This window comes from Sminthopsis crassicaudata, chromosome 6 (genome assembly GCF_048593235.1).
Source record: "Sminthopsis crassicaudata isolate SCR6 chromosome 6, ASM4859323v1, whole genome shotgun sequence".
Taxonomy (NCBI): Eukaryota; Metazoa; Chordata; class Mammalia; order Dasyuromorphia; family Dasyuridae; genus Sminthopsis; species Sminthopsis crassicaudata.
Window position 1 is genome coordinate 251,514,203 of NC_133622.1, and position 20,668 is coordinate 251,534,870.

Below are 20,668 nucleotides of genomic sequence, written 5' to 3' on the forward strand. Positions count from 1 at the left end.
GAATTGTGACCTCTGACTGACTAGGGAGTCAGCAATCAGTCAAAAAGGCATTTATTAAACACCATTTAGCAGGTGTTCAATGAGAATCGCTAGGGGTTCCTAAGTGGGATCGGAAGCTTCCGGATTATAGGACTGGTGCTGTCCACCGTGTACACTGATCCCTGGTAGAACAATCACTCCCCGGCACAGCTAAGAAACAGGCATTAAAGGGCAGCTGGATGGCTCAGCAGATATAGCACCAGCCCTGAAGGCAGGAGGGCCTGAGTTCAAATTTGACCTCAAATACTTCCTAGCGGTGTGACCCTGGGCAAGTCATTTAACCCTAACTGCCTCAGCAAAAAAAAGAAGCAGCAGACATGAATTCTGCTTTGCCCACCATTTGGGTGGTCCCAGACTTGGTCTGATTCTAGGAAACAACCCCAGTCCAGACTGTAGGAGGCTTTGGGAGCACTACGGAGGCTGCAGAAGAGCCCTGAGCCTGCCTGGAACCTTTTACCCGCTGCGGGCCAGGGTGGGCAGCAGTCCATTCAGGCCCTTGTTCTGCTTCCTCCCCTCAGTCAAGGTCAGTGATAATGCTCCTCCCGGGAAGAGCAAAAGAACCAGTTTGGTGAGAAGGAGTAACCAGGGGAGTAACGGGTAATTGAAATTTGGCTGGAGGAGGTTTGGAAAAGGCTTTCAGGCACAAACAGAGAAATCTGTGTCAGTACTTGGTATGATCCTTTGGCCAGCCAATTCAGTGTGAATGATGATCTCGCCTTCTCACATGAGCAGGTCCCCCTCCCCACAGAACTCATGCATGCAGGGCAGGGTCCCCAGCTGCCCAGGACCTGGAGTGAAGCTGAGGGGGCTGGAGGGCCTCCACCACTCTAGAGTTGCCATTTGCCGGACTTCTTCCTTAATATCGGCTGACTGGTGGCCTCTGTCTGATATTAAGTAACCAACCAAGGCCCAGTAGCTTATTTTATTTTAAGGGCTGGGGTGGGGGGCTTAAGTGACTTGTCCAGGGTCACATAGCTAGTGGTCTGAGTCTGGATTTGAACTAAACTCCTCCTGACTGCAGGGAAGGTGCTCTATCCACTGCTCCTTCCCCTCAGCTTTTAGAAGGAAAGGCAAGGCCGGAAGTGCAAAAGCTTGCCCTCCAAACCTGGGCCTGGACTTCCACTCACCAAGTCCCTGAGAAAACAGTCTCCACGTGGTAGCTGAAGAACATCCCCTTGGCCCCTGGCATGGGATACTTCCTGGCCCGAGGGGACCCTTCCCCTTTCAAGAAATCACCCTCCCTACTACAGGTCTATTTTCCATAGAGCACACAGTAGGTGGGCTTGGCCCCTCTCTTCCTTCCCACTCCAGAACACACACAGTAGGCAGACTTTGCCCTTCCTGCTTGCTTGCAGGGAATCACAGGTCTCTTGGTACAGGTCAAACAGCTCTCTCCACACTTATTGTTGCTGTTGCTCTATTGCTATTCTGACTTTTTTTAGTTTATAACCCAGTTTCATAATCTCATACTCATCAGTTTAAGAATGAAGGAATGGAACCAGCATTAATTAAGCACCTACTGTATGTCAGACCCCCTGCTAAATGCTTTACAATATTGCATTTATGCCTCCCAACAATTGTGGGAGGGAGGGTCTTTTAAGATTTCCATTTTCCTGTTGAGGAAAGAGTTTGGTTGTTGAGTGGGTGACTCCAGGCCTGGAGCTCTACCCACTGCACCACCCAGGAGGAACGGACTCGGACACCCAAGAAACAGCAATGCCATATGTTCCCTGCAGGAAGCAGCCCGGTGGGTCAGTAAGCAGGTGTGTGCTGCCCCCCCCCAAGTCTCTTTACGCTCCCAGTCTCCAGAGAAGAGCGAGTTGTCCATCTGAAGCTTTTGCGGGACACTCTGTCCTGGATCAGTGGGCAATTAAAAAGCTCTTTGTCCCTGTGGAGGAGGAAGCAGGAAACAGACCAAGAAGGACGTCCCGGGTCTGGGGGCAGATCTGCTGCAGAATCACAATGTCCAGGACCAGGGAGACCCAAGGCACCGACCACCTGATCCTTGCTCTGCCAGACTTCTCACCACCCAGGTAGACTCTTCACCTGCCATTTTGTGAGGTTTAAATAAGACCAATAATGTGGAAAGCGTGTTGCGGATCCTGAAAGTTCTAGATAAATGCGGGTAATTATTGTTACCAGGAGGGCACAAGAGGGCCCCCCAATGGATGGAGATCCCAAAGCCAGGGCCCCCAACAACAGAATCCACACCGAAACAGGCCGGGCAGATTGGGGTGTTAGGAGAAGGGCTACCACTATCAAAGTGATAAAAAGTGGGGGCTGTTTTCTTCTAAATCCCCTCCCGGGAGATGTCTTAGAAGAAATTAAACTATCAGCTCACATGCCCATGCCCCCTCCACTCCCCTTTCCAGTTTCTTTTTGTTTTTCCCTCATTCGATTGTAAACTTTTGAGGTCAGGACTCTTTCTTTCTTTCTTTCTTTTTTTATTTGCATTCACAATGTTTAGCACAATATCTGGCACATAGTAGGTGCTTTAAACAGCTTTATTGAATTGAATTGGTGACTCAGGGTTCTCATTCTGGGTAATAGCTGAGTGACAAAGTTCCTGAGCTAGGACTCCTACCCTCACCCAACTTCTTGGGAATCGAATTCTGAGCCAGGATTAATTAACTCTCAGTTAAGGACATTTAATAAAGTGAAATTGGGAGCAGAGTTGGTAGGAAACATTCTCCCCCCTCCCCCCCCCAGCCAAGTTTGAGATACTGTCCTAGAATCAGTGCAAACCATAAATGTGGCTTCAAGGTGGGAGAGCTCAGGCAACAAGGTCTTCACTCCCGGTTTCTTGCTGCCTGGAAATCCTTTTTTTTCCTTTTGTGGAATCCTCACAAAGTTCTCCTAAGGAACAGCTTCCTTCTCCATCCTTGCCCCCCGGTGACGGCCATCGGCCCCTGCCTTTCTTGGCGAGAATGCCAAAGGGACGTCCAAAAGGAGCAGAGGCTCCTGGGAACATGAGTTTCAAGATGAGTAAGTGAGGTCCTGGGGCCATGACGGGGACAAAGGTGGCAGGCAGCAACAGGACAGACTAAAATTTCTTGCTAGAGATCTTCTCCACCCAGGCCAGTCACTGAGAGGGAGTGTGTGGCTGAGACAGGTCAGGGCAGGTATTATCAAGGGGACATATTATGTGTGTATATAAACAAACAAATAAATAAACACACACACACACATATATAATTGCTTCTTTGTCTGCAGATGACAGATTCACTTTCAAAGTATTCTGTTCCTTTAAGGTCTTAAATTCTGATTTTTTAAAATAAAGTTATAATTCATCATAACTGTTCTGTTATCTGCATTTCTTAATTAGGTGCAGAGAGGGTTGCAATGGAGGAGGTCACAGAACAAAAGAGAATAGAGACTTGACTCCCAGTCTAAATTAACTAGAATTCTTTTTTAAGAATTATAATCATGAATGAATCTTCTGGATTTGATTTCTCATTATTTATTTTTAAAATTCATTCATTTGTTTATTTTTTAGCTCTTAGGAGCACTTCAGTAGCCAAGTAGACTAATCATATGACGCAGGACCAACTCTCCCATGGCCAACAAATAAACAAAGTTGGGGTGAGAGGAAGTTTTTGGCAACAAAGTTTGCTCTTTTTCATCCTTTCCCAGGCGGTTTAAACCCTGACTGCTTTTTTCTGAGGGAGGGTGAAGGTATCAGAGGCTGGAAATCCACACCCAGGAAGTCGGCCGAAGGGAAGAGTGGAGAAACTGTTCTTGCAAAGCTGGGGAGCCAGAAGAACAAGGAGCTCCCATTTTGATTTTCTTTTCTTTTCTTTTCTTTTTCTTTTCTTTCTTTTTTTTTTTTTTTTTTTCTTTTTTTTTTTTTTTTTGAGGCTGGGGTTAAGTGATTTGCCCAGGGTCACACAGCTAGGAAGTGTTAAGTGTCTGAGACCACATTTGAACTCCAGTCCTCCTGACTCAGGGCTGGTGCTCTATCCACTGCGCCACCTAGCTGCCCCCATTTTGATTTTCTTTATCCTTCCAATCCTTTCAGATAGCATCGTCTGCCCAACCTGGTTGAAGAATATATCTTTGTGTGATTTATCCAACAGCATTGTAAAAACAAAAAACTTTGAGAGTATCAAGGACTGATGAACTCAATGATTAGCCAGAGTTCCAAAGCACCAATGAAGAATTTTCACCCACCTAATAGCAGAGAAGAGCCTGACAAAACAGACACAAAGGTGTTAGGATTACAAGGTGAGAACTCAGGTTGTCTGGGCGATTCTTTAGCTCAGAATTCACTACCTTTCGTTCCCGCCTTTAGGGAGAGTTTACACCTTTGAACTTCTGAGGAGTTTACATATTTAAAGGAATTTTTACCTTAAAAAGGAGTTCTGAAAAGGAGTTTACACAACCTTTTAAGAGGAGCAAGTTCATTGTCTGTAGGAGTTCTCACCAGCCCCGTTGAGTTCTCACTACAATCTCTTCGAGGATAAAAGAGGGCACCATTGGGTCTGGAGAGTAGTCTAGTCTGGGATTGAGTTTAGACGGCACAGAGGAAAAGATTTTACAGAAAAGAGATCTCCCCCCAGAGAAGGATTCCAATTGAGAGACGACAAGAACTTTACCCCCATTTTTGGACGTGGCCAATGTGAAAAATGATGTTTCTGGACTGTACATATTTGCATATTAATTACAAGTGTCATCCCACCTCCCCCTTTTCATTGGTTGTTGCCATTCAATCATTTTAGTCTCTGCCAACTCTTCACGAACCCATCTGAGGTTTTTCTGGCAAAGACACCGGAAAGGTTTTGCCATTTCCTTCCCTAGTCTGTTTTACTTATGAGGAAACTTAGGCAGAGTTAAGTGACTTGTCCAGGGTCCCACTGCTAGTAAGTGCCTGAGGGCCTGCTTTGAACTCAGGGAAGAGAAGTCTTTTTGATCAGATCAAGCCCTTTATCTACCGTACCACTCGCTGGTTAGGGGCAGGAATGAAAGCTTGTTAACTGAAGGAAAAAAAATACATATATATATATATGAATATTTTTATTTATATATTCCATTGGTTCATTTACATTATTCAGAATAAGGAAGAAGGATGCTAAGGTGAAAAATATCCTTATACACATAATAAGAAAGGATATTGGGAAGTTCAAATGAGCTAATGAGTGTAAAGCATTAATATGTTATATAATAATACATTAAAGTGTTATATAAGTATTTAATTATATACAGTATATAATTATTGTTATTATGATTATTACTACAGTCTTAATTTCCAGCCTATTAAATGATGATCTTATTCCTTGACTTATACTGTCTCCCATTGAACTCAAATGATGCTTATAGAGTGATACAGGGCTATGATGGTAAATGTTTAACAACCTGACCGGTGTGATGTAGGGGGTTGGGGTGCAGGTGAAATGAATGCACGTACACTTCAAAGTGTAATCTGCCTCATCAAGGCTTCTTAAATTTAGTTGTTCAGTTGTATCCAACTCTTCATGGCCCCATTTGGGGTTTTCTTAACAAAGATACTGATTTCCCTCTTCAGCTCATTTGACAGATGAGGAAACACACAAGCAGGGTGAAGTGACTTGCCCAGGGTCACACAGCTCCTGAGTGTCTGAGGCCGGATTTGAACTCGAGAAGATGAATGCTCCCTGCTCCAGGCCTGTACTACCGAGCTATGGTCAGTCAGCCAAAAATAATACACCAAATCCTGATTTGTAGCTATTGCTGCTATCTGAGGTATACATGTTCCTTCTGAACATTTAACAATGGGCTCTCTTAGAGAGAGTTGGCGTGGTCCCAGTCTACATTTGGGTCAGAAGAAAGAGAAAACACTGTTAACCTTCTGTTGGAGGGACTGCAAAGCTCAGAGACCTCCTCCAGCCTCCTGCCTTCTAGACCAGATGCAAGCCCCCTCCTTTGAGTTTACATTGAGAGCTCTTCACCCTGGGGTTCAGCGATCCCGGTCCCAGGACACTAGCCTCCAGGCTCCATCACCATGACTTAGCCCCTCTGCTCCTTCACCCCTCTGACCCTTGGCCCCTCTCCTCCTTAGTGCCTCTCCGGCCCGGGCCAGTCTCTCCACTGCCCCTTAGGATGCTGAGTTTCCTCCAAATCTCCCCTCCCATGGGAGAGCTCTGCTATAACTGCCAGCGCCCTTCCCCTGGAAATCAGCTTGTCTCCGGAGCTGGAGTCACATCCCTCTCCTGGATTTCATTTTCTTTCTTTTCCCTGGATCATGTGCAGTTTTTTAAAAATAGATAATCAATTCAATGTGTTAGTTCCCAAACTTTTGTCTCTGTCTTCCTTCTGTGTCTGGACCTTCTGTTCCCTTCTGTGCATTTCACAAACGTTTCACTGACATGTTGTTCTTCCCTTTGTTCCCCACTCCCACTCCTCCAGTCACTTCTGGGCTCCATTCCTGACCCTCGGGACTCCTTTCTCCCCCGAGTCCCAGAATCCCTCATTGGATAGGTTGGTTACTCCAGAACCTTCTCCCCTGCACCTGCCCCCTCCTCCCCAGCATCCTCTCCCCCAGTAGAAGGGCAACACTTGATAAAGGCCTATTGACTTGAGTATCTCCCCACCCCCATCCCAACCCCTGCTAGACCAAGGCCCACAGTAATAACAATAATAATAATAACCCTAACCAAGCATCCTCTGCTGAGCCTTCCCGAGGCAGAAGGTAGGAAGCAGGAGGCCATGTCTGTCCCTTGGAACCATGGCCTGGTCATTGCTTCGATGGCGGTATTTAGTCTCCAAGTTGTTTTTCTTTCTGACGTGGCGGCCGACCATCTCAGTCGCCATTCTCCTCCCCCTGCGTGTTCTGCATCCGTTCCCACAAATCACTTTGGGTCTGTGTCTTCTTCCTCTGTTATAGTGCAGCCAATTTGATTAGAGCGCCCTTCTCCCTTTCCCCAGGCAGGGCAATGGTGGGAGGCAGGAAGATTTGCGTTCCAATCCTGCTCTGACCCCATGGGTGAGTGTGCGAGTCAGGTGTGTGTGTGAGTGTGAGTGTGAGTGAGAATGTGAGTGTGTGAGTCAGGTGTGTGTGTGAGTGTGAGTGTGAGTGAGAATGTGAGTGTGTGAGTCAGGTGTGTGTGTGAGTGTGAGTGAGAATGTGAGTGTGCCAGTCAGGTGTGTGTGTGAATGTGAGTGTGAGTGAGAATGTGAGTGTGTGAGTCAGGTGTGTGTGTGAATGTGAGTGTGAGTGAGAATGTGAGTGTGTGAGTCAGGTGTGTGTGAGTGTGAGTGTGAGAATGCGAGTGTGCGAGTCAGGTGTGTGTGAGTGTGAGTGTGAGAATGTGAGTGTGTGAGTCAGGTGTGTGTGTGAATGTGAGTGTGAGTGAGAATGTGAGTGTGTGAGTCAGGTGTGTGTGAGTGTGAGTGTGAGAATGCGAGTGTGCGAGTCAGGTGTGTGTGAGTGTGAGTGTGAGAATGTGAGTGTGTGTCAGGTGTGTGTGAGTGTGAGTGAGAATGCGAGTGTGTGAGTCAGGTGTGTGTGTGTGAGTGTGAGTGTGAGTGAGAATGTGAGTGTGCGAGTCAGGTGTGTGTGTGAGTGTGAGTGTGAGTGAGAATGTGAGTGTGTGTCAGGTGTGTGTGTGAGTGTGAGTGAGAATGCGAGTGTGCGAGTCAGGTGTGTGTGAGTGTGAGTGTGAGTGAGAATGTGAGTGTGTTATTCAGATGTATGTGTGAGTGTGAGTGTGAGTGAGAATGTGAGTGTGTGAGTCAGGTGTGTGTGTGTGAGTGTGAGAATGTGAGTGTATGAGTCAGGTGTGTGTGTGAGTGTGAGTGTATGAGTCAGGTGTGTGTGTGAGTGTGAGTGTGAGTGAGAATGTGAGTGTGTGTCAGGTGTGTGTGTGAGTGTGAGTGAGAATGTGAGTGTGTGAGTCAGGTGTGTGTGTGAGTGTGAGTGAGAATGTGAGTGTGTGTCAGGTGTGTGTGTGAGTGTGAGTGAGTGTGTGAGTCAGGTGTGTGTGTGAGTGTGAGTGAGAATGTGAGTGTGCCAGTCAGGTGTGTGTGTGAGTGTGAGTGTGTGAGTGTGTGTCAGGTGTGTGTGTGACTGTGAGTGAGAATGTGAGTGTGTGAGTCAGGTGTGTGTGTGAGTGTGTGAGTGAGAATGTGAGTGTGTGAGTCAGGTGTGTGTGTGAGTGTGAGTGAGAATGTGAGTGTGCAAGTCAAGTGTGTGTGAGTGTGAGTGTGAGTGAGTGTGTGAGTCAGGTGTGTGTGTGTGAGTGAGAATGTGAGTGTGCGAGTCAGGTGTGTGTGTGAGTGTGTGAGTGAGAATGTGAGTGTGTGAGTCAGGTGTGTGTGTGAGTGTGAGTGAGAATGTGAGTGTGCAAGTCAGGTGTGTGTGTGAGTGTGAGTGTGAGTGAGTGTGTGAGTCAGGTGTGTGTGTGAGTGTGAGAATGTGAGTGTGCGAGTCAGGTGTGTGTGTGAGTGTGAGTGTGAGTGAGAATGTGAGTGTGTGAGTCAGGTGTGTGTGAGTGTCAGTGTGAGTGAGAATGTGAGTGTGTGAGTCAGGTGTGTGTGAGTGTGAGTGTGAGTGAGAATGTGAGTGTGTGAGTCAGGTGTGTGTGAGTGTGAGTGTGAGTGAGAATGTGAGTGTGTGAGTCAGGTGTGTGTGAGTGTGAGTGTGTGAGTCAGGTGTGTGTGTGTGACTGTCAGTGTGTTAACTGGACAAGGATCTCACCCTTTCTGAACCTCATTTCCCTCAACTGGAGACTGGAGGTGATGGTCCCCACAGCAGCTCCTGAATGTTAATGGTAGTTATTGGGGGGATCTCAGCCCCACCTGGCCTCGTGGGACTCATGGCCACCCTGTTACTAGGCCGGAGCTAAGCTTAAACCTCCGGCTTCTGAATGTTAGTGAGGACTGTGCTCCCCCAGAGGCAACGCCTGCTCCCAGATCTCCAGGTTTCCTACCTGCTCACCCAGCTGGATCTGGCGGCCACAGCTTCCCTCCCAGGGCCCTGCCTTTCTTTCCTTCCAGTGTTCCCCCAATGTCTGTTAACCCACCCTGGGTGGGCCAGGCTTCCTCACCGTAGCTCAGCTGTAAGTCCTCAGCTCTTTTCAGCCATCCTGTTTTGTTGTTGTTTTTTGCTGAGGCAGTTGGGGTTAAGTGACTTGCCCAGGGTAACCCAGCCAGGAAATGTTTAGTGTCTGAGATCAGATTTGAACTTAGATCCTTCAACTTCAAAGCTTTACCCACTGGGCCACCTAGCTGCCCTGGCCATCCTGTTTTGACAGCCTCCTACCAGACTTCCCTTTCCCAGGTCCTCTCTGATTTCCCTTCAGCCTGGAGTAATGCATAAAAAAGCTATCTATCTAAAAAACGACAGAACTAAGAACATCCCGTGGCTGCCCATTGCCTGCCAGATAGAGAGTACTGACTCCTTACCCTGGCATTCAAGGCTCTCTGCAGTTGGGCTCCAAGCTACCTGCCATGGCCTGTCCCTGGTCTCTCAGACTCTTCCTCTCTTAGTCAGTCAGGGAGCACTTTTGAGTGTGCTGGGGCAAAGGGTACCAAGGCAGGAATGGAACAACTTCTGCTCTCCCCGAAAAAGCCAAAGTGCCCAGGGAAGCTGCAGAGAGTAAGTACAAAGTAAGCTCATTGGGTGTAATGTGGCCTCCTGGCAGTTACAATTACTAGTCTGCCCTAGGCCCAACAGAGTACCTTTGACCACTGACCTTTGCAGTGTCAACTCTACCTGGCTCGCCTCCTCTGAGGCCTTCAAAGGTCTCTAGCCACAATCTCTTGAATCTATAGTTTAATAACCGGTAGCGTGCTCAAGAACAGCCACATGTAATCTTAAAAGCCTTTATTATACCTATTCCCCTGACTTGATGCCCTGACTTGTTGGTTACCCAGTGAACACCTGGTCAGAAGACCCACGTGTTCACTACCAAAATCCTTACCTCTTTCAGCTATCCATCTCGGCTTGGCCACCCAGGCTAGAGAGTCAGGTTAAAGAGAGTGACTGCTGTCTGCAGTGGGCTTATAAAGGGCCTGTCAGGTCACACACACAGACAATCAGCGAGAGAGTCACCCATTACAAAGCTATCTCAATGTGGCCAAGATCCCACCTACAAGGCAGTCCTAATATCCATAGAGATTACTTCCTGGGGGGACTCAAATCTCCCATTGCACTGTGTCCGCCCATTTAAAGGGCCCTTACAATTGGGGACGGTGGACATGCCTGCTCCGCCACCATCAAGTCCCCTCTGCTCCCAAGAGACGTCGCTAACAAAGCTCCCCAATGAGCAGGTGTCCTGGGCTGCGAGAGGTGTCCATCAGTTCCTGGGGGCGGCCATCTTGCTCCCGGACAATGCTCCTCCTCGGGAAGCTCCCCACCTTAGCAGTCTGGCTCTGACCCAAAGAAATGGCTTCTGTCTTCCATTCTCACCAGTCATCTCCCACCTCCATGCCTTTGCCCAGACATTCTGTGGGCCAGTCGTGCGGCCAGTGTGGTCTCTGTTTTCACAAGTTTTCTATAGGGGAGCTAACTGCCATAGTAGGGAGAATGGAAGAACCACAGGGCACGGAATGACTTCAGAGCTGGCTTTAGACACTTGTCTCAGCTTCCTTTTCTGAAAAGAGAAAAAGAGTAGGGGCAGCTGGGTGGTGCAGTGGTTAGAGCAACAGCCCTGAAGTCAGGAAGACCTGAATTCAAATGTGATCTCAGACACTAAGCATTTCCTGGCTGTGTGACCCTGGGCAAGTCACTTAACCCAGATTGCCTCAGCAAAAAAGAAAAAAAAGAGAGAGAATAAGAATACCCCCACCTCACTGAGTGGTATTGACGATCAAGTGAGATAAAAAAAAACAACACTTTGCACATCTTAAATGACATATCAATACTGGAAATGATCAGTAATATTTTTAGCTCTTATTCTCCAACTTCCTCGCTGCAAGTGCTGTTTCCCCCCTTGCGCTCCTCTGCCTGGCTGCCTCCTTTATACTGACATCACTGTTCCTTGAGGCGCAATCACTTGTGTATTTGTCACTTGTGTATTTGTCCTTCTTCCTGAAAGCCCCCACCCACACACCAACTAGACGGAAACTCCTGGAAGCAGGATTTTTGTCATCTGTAATTAAAGGAAGGACTTGCGAACGTGTCGTCAGGGAGATTTGGATTCAGACCCCATCCTGGACTCATGCGAGCTATACGCCGCCCCCCCAGGCACCTAACCTCATGCCTCAGTTTCCTTATCTGAAAAACGAGGGGATGGGACCCGTGGCCTTTAAGGTCCCTTTCTTCTCTAAGTCTGACACTAACAGCTTTTTTTTTTTTTTTTTTTTTTTTTTTGCACTGGTGTGTAAACTCAAGGCCTCGTCCTCTCTTCCAGCCTCCCTAAAGTCTGGTTTGACTGGCAGTGACCCAGGAGGCCATGGATGACCTTGACATCTTTGATATCTGCCCGAGCTGTAAGCACTCCACAGCAGCTTCGGCCAACTTCAAGGCTGCTGGAACCGACTGTTCTCATCCTCTCTTCCTGCTGGGGGAAGTCTTCACACGCTGGGCCGGATCCCCCCAATAGTCTGAGGCTCCCATTACCCTCAGTCGGGTTTGGCCCTTCTGGTTTTCCTGGGGCACAGCAGCTGCCCATGAGATGGGCACAAGTGAGAGTGGGGAGAAGGTGATGGCAAAAGTGGCTAAGCAGCCTTGAGAAGGGTCCGGCAGCCCTCCCGCCAGAGGGGCTCAGCTCACAAACACCCTCCACTCCATCCCACTATCCCACCCTCCCACACACACAGTGCTGATAGATTAATAAATGTTTATCGGATTCACAGAATTGATGCTGACTTGAGGGATAAAGATAGGAAAAATCAGGGCAGCTACACGGCGCAGTGGATAGAGCACCAACCCTGAAATCAGCCTCAGACACTTAACACTTCTTGGCTGTGTGACCCTGGGCAAGTCACTGAACCCCAATTGCCTCAGGGGAAAAAAAGAAGAAAACTCTCAAAGAAAAAACCAACAGAACTGGACCTCTGTTTCTGTGGGTTCAAGGGAGAAGAGAGAGGCAGAGTTGTCACTGAGGTTCTTAGCCAAAGGTAATGGGAGGATACTGATGCTATTGCCATTGACCAGGAAGTTCAAAAGAAGCTGGTTTTCCCCAACATTTTCCCCCTTCTGCTGCCGGAGTATTCCCAAACTCCCCCTCCCCCTCCTAGGTTGGGGACTCAGTTAATTACATACATGTATGTAATTATTTATATGTAATGTATGTACACATAATATATGTAATATATGACTATATGTATGTAATGTTTATACATCTAAATACCCATGGAATTACACAATAGGGTTGTAGGATTAAACTGAAGAGACTTCTACAGTATTACCCCCAAGCCCCCGGCCCTGTGTTCTCCGTTATCAATTAACCAATGAAAGGCCATTAAGTTTCAGAAGAGATATTTACTGAAAAGGCCTGGCAAGTACAGCTGGTACAAAGCATCCCTCCTCCCCGTTTCCCTGACAATCAGGGCACAATCCCACAGAGTACATCACGGGAAGGGAAAAATAGACTTTGAATGAAAGCGTTCTTCGTGAAAACATCAGCAAAACTCTGAGGGACAAAAACAAGAGGCGAGAACAACATAAAAAGGCCGACGTGATCGAGCGACCAGAGAGACGGAAGCAGGATATACGCTGTTTACATTCTAACACCGTTAGAATTTGTTATAATGTTATATATGGACGCCGTCCATCTGCCCCTTTAGAATCCTGTCTTCCTTACAGGTCAGAGAGGAAGTCTAATTAACTGAGGATCTGGGCAGGTCCTGTTGTGTTTTGATCCAATTAAAAGAAAAATGGAAAGAAGAGTGCATTATGGGAGGGGGGAAAGAGAGGAAGAATGGGGAAAATGAAGAAGTCTCTAACCATGAGTAAGGGTGGGAGAAGTGAGTGACACTTGAACTTGACTTTCTTCTGAACTGGTCAGAGGAGGGAAATCACACACACAAATGGGGGCAGAAATACATTTCACTCAGCCGAGAGAAAGGGAAGAAGGGGAGCCCAAGGGGGAGGACACAGAGAGCTGGGCCTGAAATCAGGAAGCTAAATTTTCCTGACTTCAAATCTGATCTTCTACTCTTCCAAGCTATGAGATTCTAGACACATCACTGAATTCTGCTTGCCTCAGTTTCCTCATCTGTAAAATCAGCTGGGGAAAGAAATGGCAAACCACTCGAGTATCTTTGCCGAATAGAGTCGCAAAAGGTTGGACTTGACTAAGATGACTGAATGATCAGGGAATGGCAAGGAGGCTATAGTATATTAATGGGATGGAATATATTTTTTTTTTTTTTTTTTGCATAGGTAAATTTTTTTTTTTATTATTATATATATATATATTTTATAATATTATCCCTTGTATTCATTTTTCCAATTTACCCCCCCTCCCTCTATTCCCTCCCCCCGACGACAGGCAATACCATACATTTTACATGTGTTACAATATAGTCTAGGTACAATACATGTGTGCGAATATCACTTTCTTGTTGCACAATAAACATTAGAATCCGAAGGTACATGCAACCTGGGCAGACAGATATTAGTGCTAACAATTTTCATTCCCCTCCCAGTGTTTCTTCTCTGGGTGCAGCTACCTCTGTCCATCATTGATCAACTGGAAGTGAGTTGGATCTTCTTTATGTTGAAGATTTCCACTTCCATCAGAATACATCCTCATACAGCATTGTTGTTGAAGTGTACAGTGATCTTCTGGTTCTGCTCATTTCACTCAGCATCAGTTGATTTAAGTCTCTCCAGGCCTCTCTATATTCCTCCTGCTGGTCATTTCTTACCGAGCAATAATATTGATGGAATATTATTGTAAGAAATTATGAAGGAGCTGATTTCAGAGAAAGCACGAACTGATGGAAATTGAGAGGATTTGTATAGTGATAACACTATTGTAAAGGGAAACAACTGTGGAAGTCTTAGGAGCTCCAAGTCCCACCATTACCAATCACGAGTCCAGAGCTTCGTGATGAAACATGCTACCCATCCCTTGGGAAAGAGGGGATGGATTCGAGGTACAAAGTGAGACAGTTTTTTGGACTTGACCAATGAGAGAATATGTACAATTGAATGTTCTTTGCTTGCATTGATCCTTTCTGGTAAGAAGGAGAGAAAGCAGATTTTGATTATTCAAAAAATAAAAGTTAACCTTAAAAAATGGAAGTTTTAATGAGATGATTGAGGCCAGTTCCAGTGATCTTATGATGGAAGGAGCCATCTACAGCCAGAGAGGACTATGGGGACTGAGTGTGAATCACAACATTGTATTCTTACTCTTTTTGTAATGTTGTTTGCTTGCTTTTTGTTTTTTTCCATTTTTTCCTTCTTGATCTGAATTTTCTTATGCAGCAAGAGAATTGTATAAATATGTCTGCATATATTGGATTTAACATATATTTTAACATGTTGAACATATATTGGATAACTTGCCGTCTAAGGGAGGAGGGAAAATTGCAACACAAGGTTTTGCAAGGGTCGATGTTGAAAAATTATCCATGCATATTTTGAAAATAAAAAGCTTTAATTAAAAAAAAAGAAAGCAAGTGTAAAAAGGGGGGAAAAGAAGAAGTTGCCCTAGATCTCTGTGAGGGGGGTTTGATTGAGTAAATTGATCAAATGACCTCACTCCATTTAAAGTAGATGTCAAGATGCATACCCTGTGCATGTGAGGTTAGAATAGACGTGATTTCTACGTGTGAACAAAGGCCTAGCCTGTATCTTTCAGGAAGTCTATTCTGATTGGATAAGGGAGCTGGCCATGTCCTTTGGCACTTGGATATAACCATCAAGCCAGATGGATTCAGAGTTGTTTTAGCTACAGCACTAAGAAGAAATTGTTTTGGGGATAGCTGAAGGGAACAGATATCCAGCTCTAGGTCTTGATTTCAAACCCCTCGCATCTTCCCACTCATCCTTTATCTTGATCTTTAAAAAGTCAGGAGGCTTTAAGCTTTTCTCCCAAGGGTCTCTGGGACAGCTGATGACAGAGTCTGCATCACTATGAGGGGATGAGCAGATTTGAGACTGCATAGAGCCCAGCAGCAAAGCTACACCACAGTTAAGAATTATAATCTTCCAATCTTTTTTTGTGCAACAAGATAATTATATAAATATGTACACATATATTGTATTTAACATCTACTTTAACATATTTAACATGTATTAGTCAGCCTGCCATCTGTGGGAGGGGGTGGGAGAAGGAGGGGAAAAGTTGGAATAGAAGGTTTTGGGAGGGTCAATATTGAAAAATTACCCATGCATATGTTTTGTAAATAAAAAGCTATAATAAGGAAAAAAGAATTATAAAATTATAATCACATATTACATTATATATATAATTATAAAAGAATTATAATCTTGAAAACAGCAGCCAAAGGACTTGGAGGAGCTGCAAGTTTCCCTCCTGCCCTGAGGACTCTCTAAAAATAAGCCCAATTTGCCCCAAACTCTGTATATTGGTGGGGACATCACAGATTTGTGAGGGATGTTACATGATACCTTAGTCAATGCCCCTTTCTAAAAACAAAAGAAATCTGGCTGGTAATTGATGTCAGTGGTCGAGCATGGTAGGAACACCCTGCCAAGGGGCTCCGAGCTCAGCCAGATGCACAGTGAATGGAACCTGGGCCTGGAGTCAGAAAAGCCCGAGTTCAAATCCAGTCTCAGAAATGTATTAGCTGTATGACTGTCATCTCTCTTTACCTCAGTTTCTTCAACGATAAAATGGGGGGGGGGAATAAAAGCACCCACTTTTCAAAGTTGTTATGAGAATCAAATGAGCTGATGTTTGTAATATATGACACATAGTAGGTGCTATATGATTTCTTCCCCTTCTATTCTCCATTGCTTTAAAAAGAGACCCTAGGGCCTCTAGAGGAGAGTTGGGGGCCTGGCGAGGTGGGGGATAGCCCCGAAGCTCTTCCTTTTGTCCTGTCGGTGGGGGAGGGCAGGAGGCTCCAAGGTGACTGAGCACCCTGTGGGAGGACTCAGCGTTGAGGGTTCCATGGCCCTGCTGTCTCCCAGCCGCCCCGGCCTCTCCATCCCCCCCATCCCGGTGGGCACACCACTTGCTTTAGTGCTCCAGGGCTGGGCAACTCTCCAAACTCGGAGCTGCAGACAAGGCGTTGACCTCTGTTGGGAGAGAGTCTCCCCATCTGGAAGTTACCGATCCCTAATTCCTCACAGACAAGGAAAGGTGCTCCCCATTCAGGGATCAGGGCTTGGCAAACCCCACCGCAGTTCCCGAAGAGGCCACACGGTGGCGCTCAGATCACACACCGTCTGGTTCGCTCTTCCTCCTGAGCTCTTGACTTCAGGACTTGAACAGCAACCGGCCCGGGGAGGAAGGCAGAGATTGGGGGGTCTCAAAGACCCGCGGCCCCCTGGGCTCCCTGGGAGGGGATAAAAGGAAGGAGTGCAGAGAGAGCTCCCGACCCCAGGACTCCTAACGCTTGTCAGCTGCTTGGGACTAATTAGCAGGGGAGAAAGAAACCAAGGACTCAGTTATAGCTAGAAGGTCATTCATTCATTCATTCACTAAGCAGTTAATATGTGCACCTACTATGTGCCACGTACTGAAAATAAAAATGAACATAGTCCTGACCTAAGGAGCTTAGGACGGAATTTCAGGGGAAAGACCATGAACACAAAATATTAAAAATTCATTTTGGGGGGAGGATGGAGTTACTAGGAATTAGAAAGGGACCTCCACGAGGGCAGGGAGGCTTTTGACACAATACCTGGCACATTGTAAGTGTTTAATATATGCTTGTTGACTGACTAATTGGGATCAGGTTAGCCTTATGGAGAAGTTGGTTCATAGGCTGAGCGTTGCACAAGGCCAAAGTGAAGGAGGAAGGGAAGGGAGGACCCCTGTAGAGGGGGCAAACCTTGGCCAAGGCACAGGGATGGATAATTATATATTTAGAGCATTAGGGGCTAGCTAGTTAAGCTCCTTCATTTTACCCATAAGACACCAAAGCCCAGAGAGTTGACTGATTTCTCCAAGGTCACATAGGTAGTGAGTAGCAAACCCAAGGGTTGCACTCAAGCCTTCTGGTCCCAAGTAGTTTGGTCTTTCCTCTGCACAGAATGTCACTTGGAGAAGAACTCGTGGGCCGTTTTGGCAGGAGGCAGCCATCTGCTGGATCCAGGTACAACATCCCTGTGAGAGCCGATTATTAAATTTTCATTGGAAACATCTGCACCTGGGACATCGGCAAATGCTTCAGATTGGGCTTATTGTTTCACTGATTACTTCAATTTAAAAAAGTGATGGGGAAATGAATATAATGAGATTCAACTTGTAAGTTTATACTACTCTTTTTTTTTTTTTTTTTTGAGTGGGCTGTTAAACTTTTACCATTGCTCCTCTGGCTGATCCACAGAGGTACAAGGAGAATAATGTTCAGCGAGCCTGCAAAGCTTCCAAGGGCTTCCTTGATATACCCCACCAAGAAACTGGTCAGCTGAGAATTGGGGGTGGCAGGAGAGTGCAGCGGTTAGCTAACATACAGACCCTAACTTTCTGGGGCTCATGTAGTAAGGAGGTGGTTTGCTAAGGTGGGGATGCCCTTCACCATCATAGATCACAAGCTGTCTATGACCTAGGGGGTGACCTTCGAGAGGGGCTGCATCCAAGGCCAAGCTGGCAATGGGCACTGGGGGGAGCCCAAAGAGCCCGGATAGCTTCAGCAAAATAATGCCAAAAGATGCAACTGGCTCTTGCTGAAGCTGGAGAAAGGCAAATACAATCATACAACCAGCAGGGGGAGACGTGAATGAATCCAGCTATTCTAGAAAGCAATTTAAAAAAAAAATCACTGAAGCTTTTTATTTACAAAACATATGCATGGGTAATTTTTTCAACATTGACCCTTGCAAAAGCTTCTGTTCCAAATTTTCTCTCCTTTCCCCACTCCCTCCCCTAGCTGGCAGGTAGTCCCATATATGTTAAATATGTTAAATTCAATATAAGTACACATATTTATACAATTATCTGGCTGTGCAAGAAAAATCAGATCAAGAAGGAAGAAAAAGAAAACCTGAAAAAGAAAACACAATGCAAGCAAATAACAACAGAGAGAGTGAGAATGCTAGGTTGGGATCCACACTCTGTTCCCATGGTTCTCTCTCTGGGTGTAGATGGTTCTCTTCATCACTGAACACTGGAACTGGTTTGAATCACCTCAATGTTAAAAAGAGCCTGTCCATCAGAACTGATCATTGTATAGTCTTCTTGTCGTTGTGTTTAATGATCTCCTAGTTCTGCTCACTTCACTTTGCATCAGTTCATGCAGGTCTCCTGGAAAGCATTTTTCAACTCTACTTTCCAAAAATGACTAAAATCATTGATCTAGAAGGGACCTTCGGAGGTTAGCTAGTCCAGCTCTCTCATTTTACAGATGAGAAACCAGAGGCCCAGGGGGTAAAGTAATAGTCCCAAGGTCACAGAGAAGGCATCAAAGGCAGAATTTGAATCCAGGTCCTCCAGATACTTCCTTTGTTTGTGTCCTTTGATTTAGAAAAAGGAACCATTCATGGGCGTATATATATTCCCAAAAAGTGAAAGACAGAAAGTCTCACAGATATTAACGTAATCATAGCAGTCCTTTTTGTGAAAGCAAAGAATTAGAAACCAATTGGAAAGGATCGATCAGAGAATTGCCAGACAAATTATGGTCCATGAACATGACAGAATATCACTCTGCTATAAGAAATGATGAATATGAAGAATTCAGATCAATATGAACTTATCTGAACTAATGAAGAGAAAATAATCAGAACTAAGAAAGCAACATCACAGTGTCTACAGCAATATAGACAGAAAGAACAAAAGGGTTAATATGTAATTTTAATGACCACTATTGATTGGTCCTAGAAGAAGGTTGAAAAAAAATGCACCTCCCTCTTTGTCTTTACAGGGGTGGAGGACTAGGGATACATAACGTTGCATTTACTGTTAAAAATGTGGTCGATATTCTGGTTGGTTTGCTGAACTGCTTTTCCCCCCTCTTTTTAAAAAATATAGGGATAGCCCATTGGATAGGGCGAGGTAGAGAGAGATTTGGCAACGCAAGAAATCTATCCATAGGTAAGTAATAAGTATGAGAAAATGTTTTAAAAAACAAAGAACAGCTATGCTAGACTAACCTCACTTTTTTATTCATATGATTTCTAGCCCGGTAGTTCAGGCAATCATTGTTTAGCAAAGCATTCGAGAAAGTCTATTGGGCATAAAATTAAGTGAAGTGGGCTGGACAATAATAAAATTAGGTGGGTTCAAAACTGGTTGAATAGACAGTTTCAAGTCGGAGTCATTGGTGGCTCAATGTTAACTTGGAAAGAAGTCTAGAGAGGGGCATCTTGGAGATCTTGATGGCTTGCATAAAAGCATCAATTTATCAAATTTCAGATGTCTTAGGATTCATGGCCTAGATTGGGGGACAATTTAATCGTCTTATTAATAAGGTCAACAGATTATTAAATTAAAAAGGAAGGTCATTTGGCCATCTCTTTTAGATCAAAGACAAACACTTTTGATGGCGTACATTTTTTTTCTTTTTTTCTTAATGATCATGCTTCAAGCCCAAATCACTCTGGCTCTCATTTTTTTTTTCCTGAGGCTGGGGTCAAGTGACTTGCCCAGGGTTACACAGCTAAGAAGTGTTAGTGTCTGAGAGCAGATTTGAACTCAGGTCCTCCTAAATTCAATCTGGCTCTCATTGATTGCCCAGCAATAGGTCCCAGGCCAAGCCCACTAGGTCATTGTGCAGGCCCTCACTGATTGTTTCTCTTTTCGCCAGGAACCCTGAGCATCTTCTCTCCCAGACTGATTTTGTTTTTTGACTAGGCAAAAGAGACCATTTTCTGCCTCATTTTTAAAAATATTTTTATTTTCAAAACCTATGCAAGGATAATTTTTCAACATTGACCCTTGCAAAACTTTTGTGTTCCAAATATCCCCCCTTCCTCCCAATCCCTCCCTGATAGAGCAAGTAATCCAATATGTCAACATATATTTTAAGATGTTTAATATATATTGGATTACTTTCTATCTAGGGGAGAAAGTGAGGGGAAGGGGGGAATTATTAGATTATCTTTGCATATGTTTTTGAAAATAAAAAGCTTCAATAAATAAAGATTGAAAATATGTGCATACATATTTATACAATTATTTTGCTGCAAAAGAAAAATCAGATCAAAAAGGAAAAAAATGAGAGAGAAAACAAAAAGCAAGTGAATAATATCAAAAAGAGTGAAAATGCTGTCTTGCATGTATACATATATTGTATTTAATTTATACTTTAACATATGTAACATGTATTGGTCAACCTGCCATCTGAGGGAAGGGGTGGGGGGAAGGAGGGGAAAAGTTGGAACAAAAGGCTTGGCAATTGTCAATGCTATAAAATTAACCATGCATAGATCTGGTAAATAAAAAGCTATAATAAAAAAAGGGAAAAAAATGCTGTCTCGGTCCACACTCAGTTCCCATAGTCCTCTCTGTGCGGACAGACGGCTCTCTCCCATCTCAAGATCATCGGAGCTGTCTGCCTCATTTCTTACCTAGCCTCAGTCACTGAATGGGTGTTGCCTCATCAAACTGAGACCTGTTAAAGA

At 45.2% G+C, this 20,668-nt stretch overlaps 1 long non-coding RNA gene across 1 annotated transcript; it reads left to right on the forward strand.

Annotated features, from left to right (window-relative positions):
* Positions 1–1,018: 1,018 nt before the first annotated feature.
* LOC141545973 (uncharacterized) lies at positions 1,019–14,504 on the forward strand. Its single transcript, XR_012483198.1, has 4 exons — positions 1,019–2,072; positions 4,058–4,263; positions 5,561–5,698; positions 11,348–14,504. It is a non-coding gene; the product is annotated as an uncharacterized LOC141545973 (long non-coding RNA).
* Positions 14,505–20,668: the final 6,164 nt, after the last annotated feature.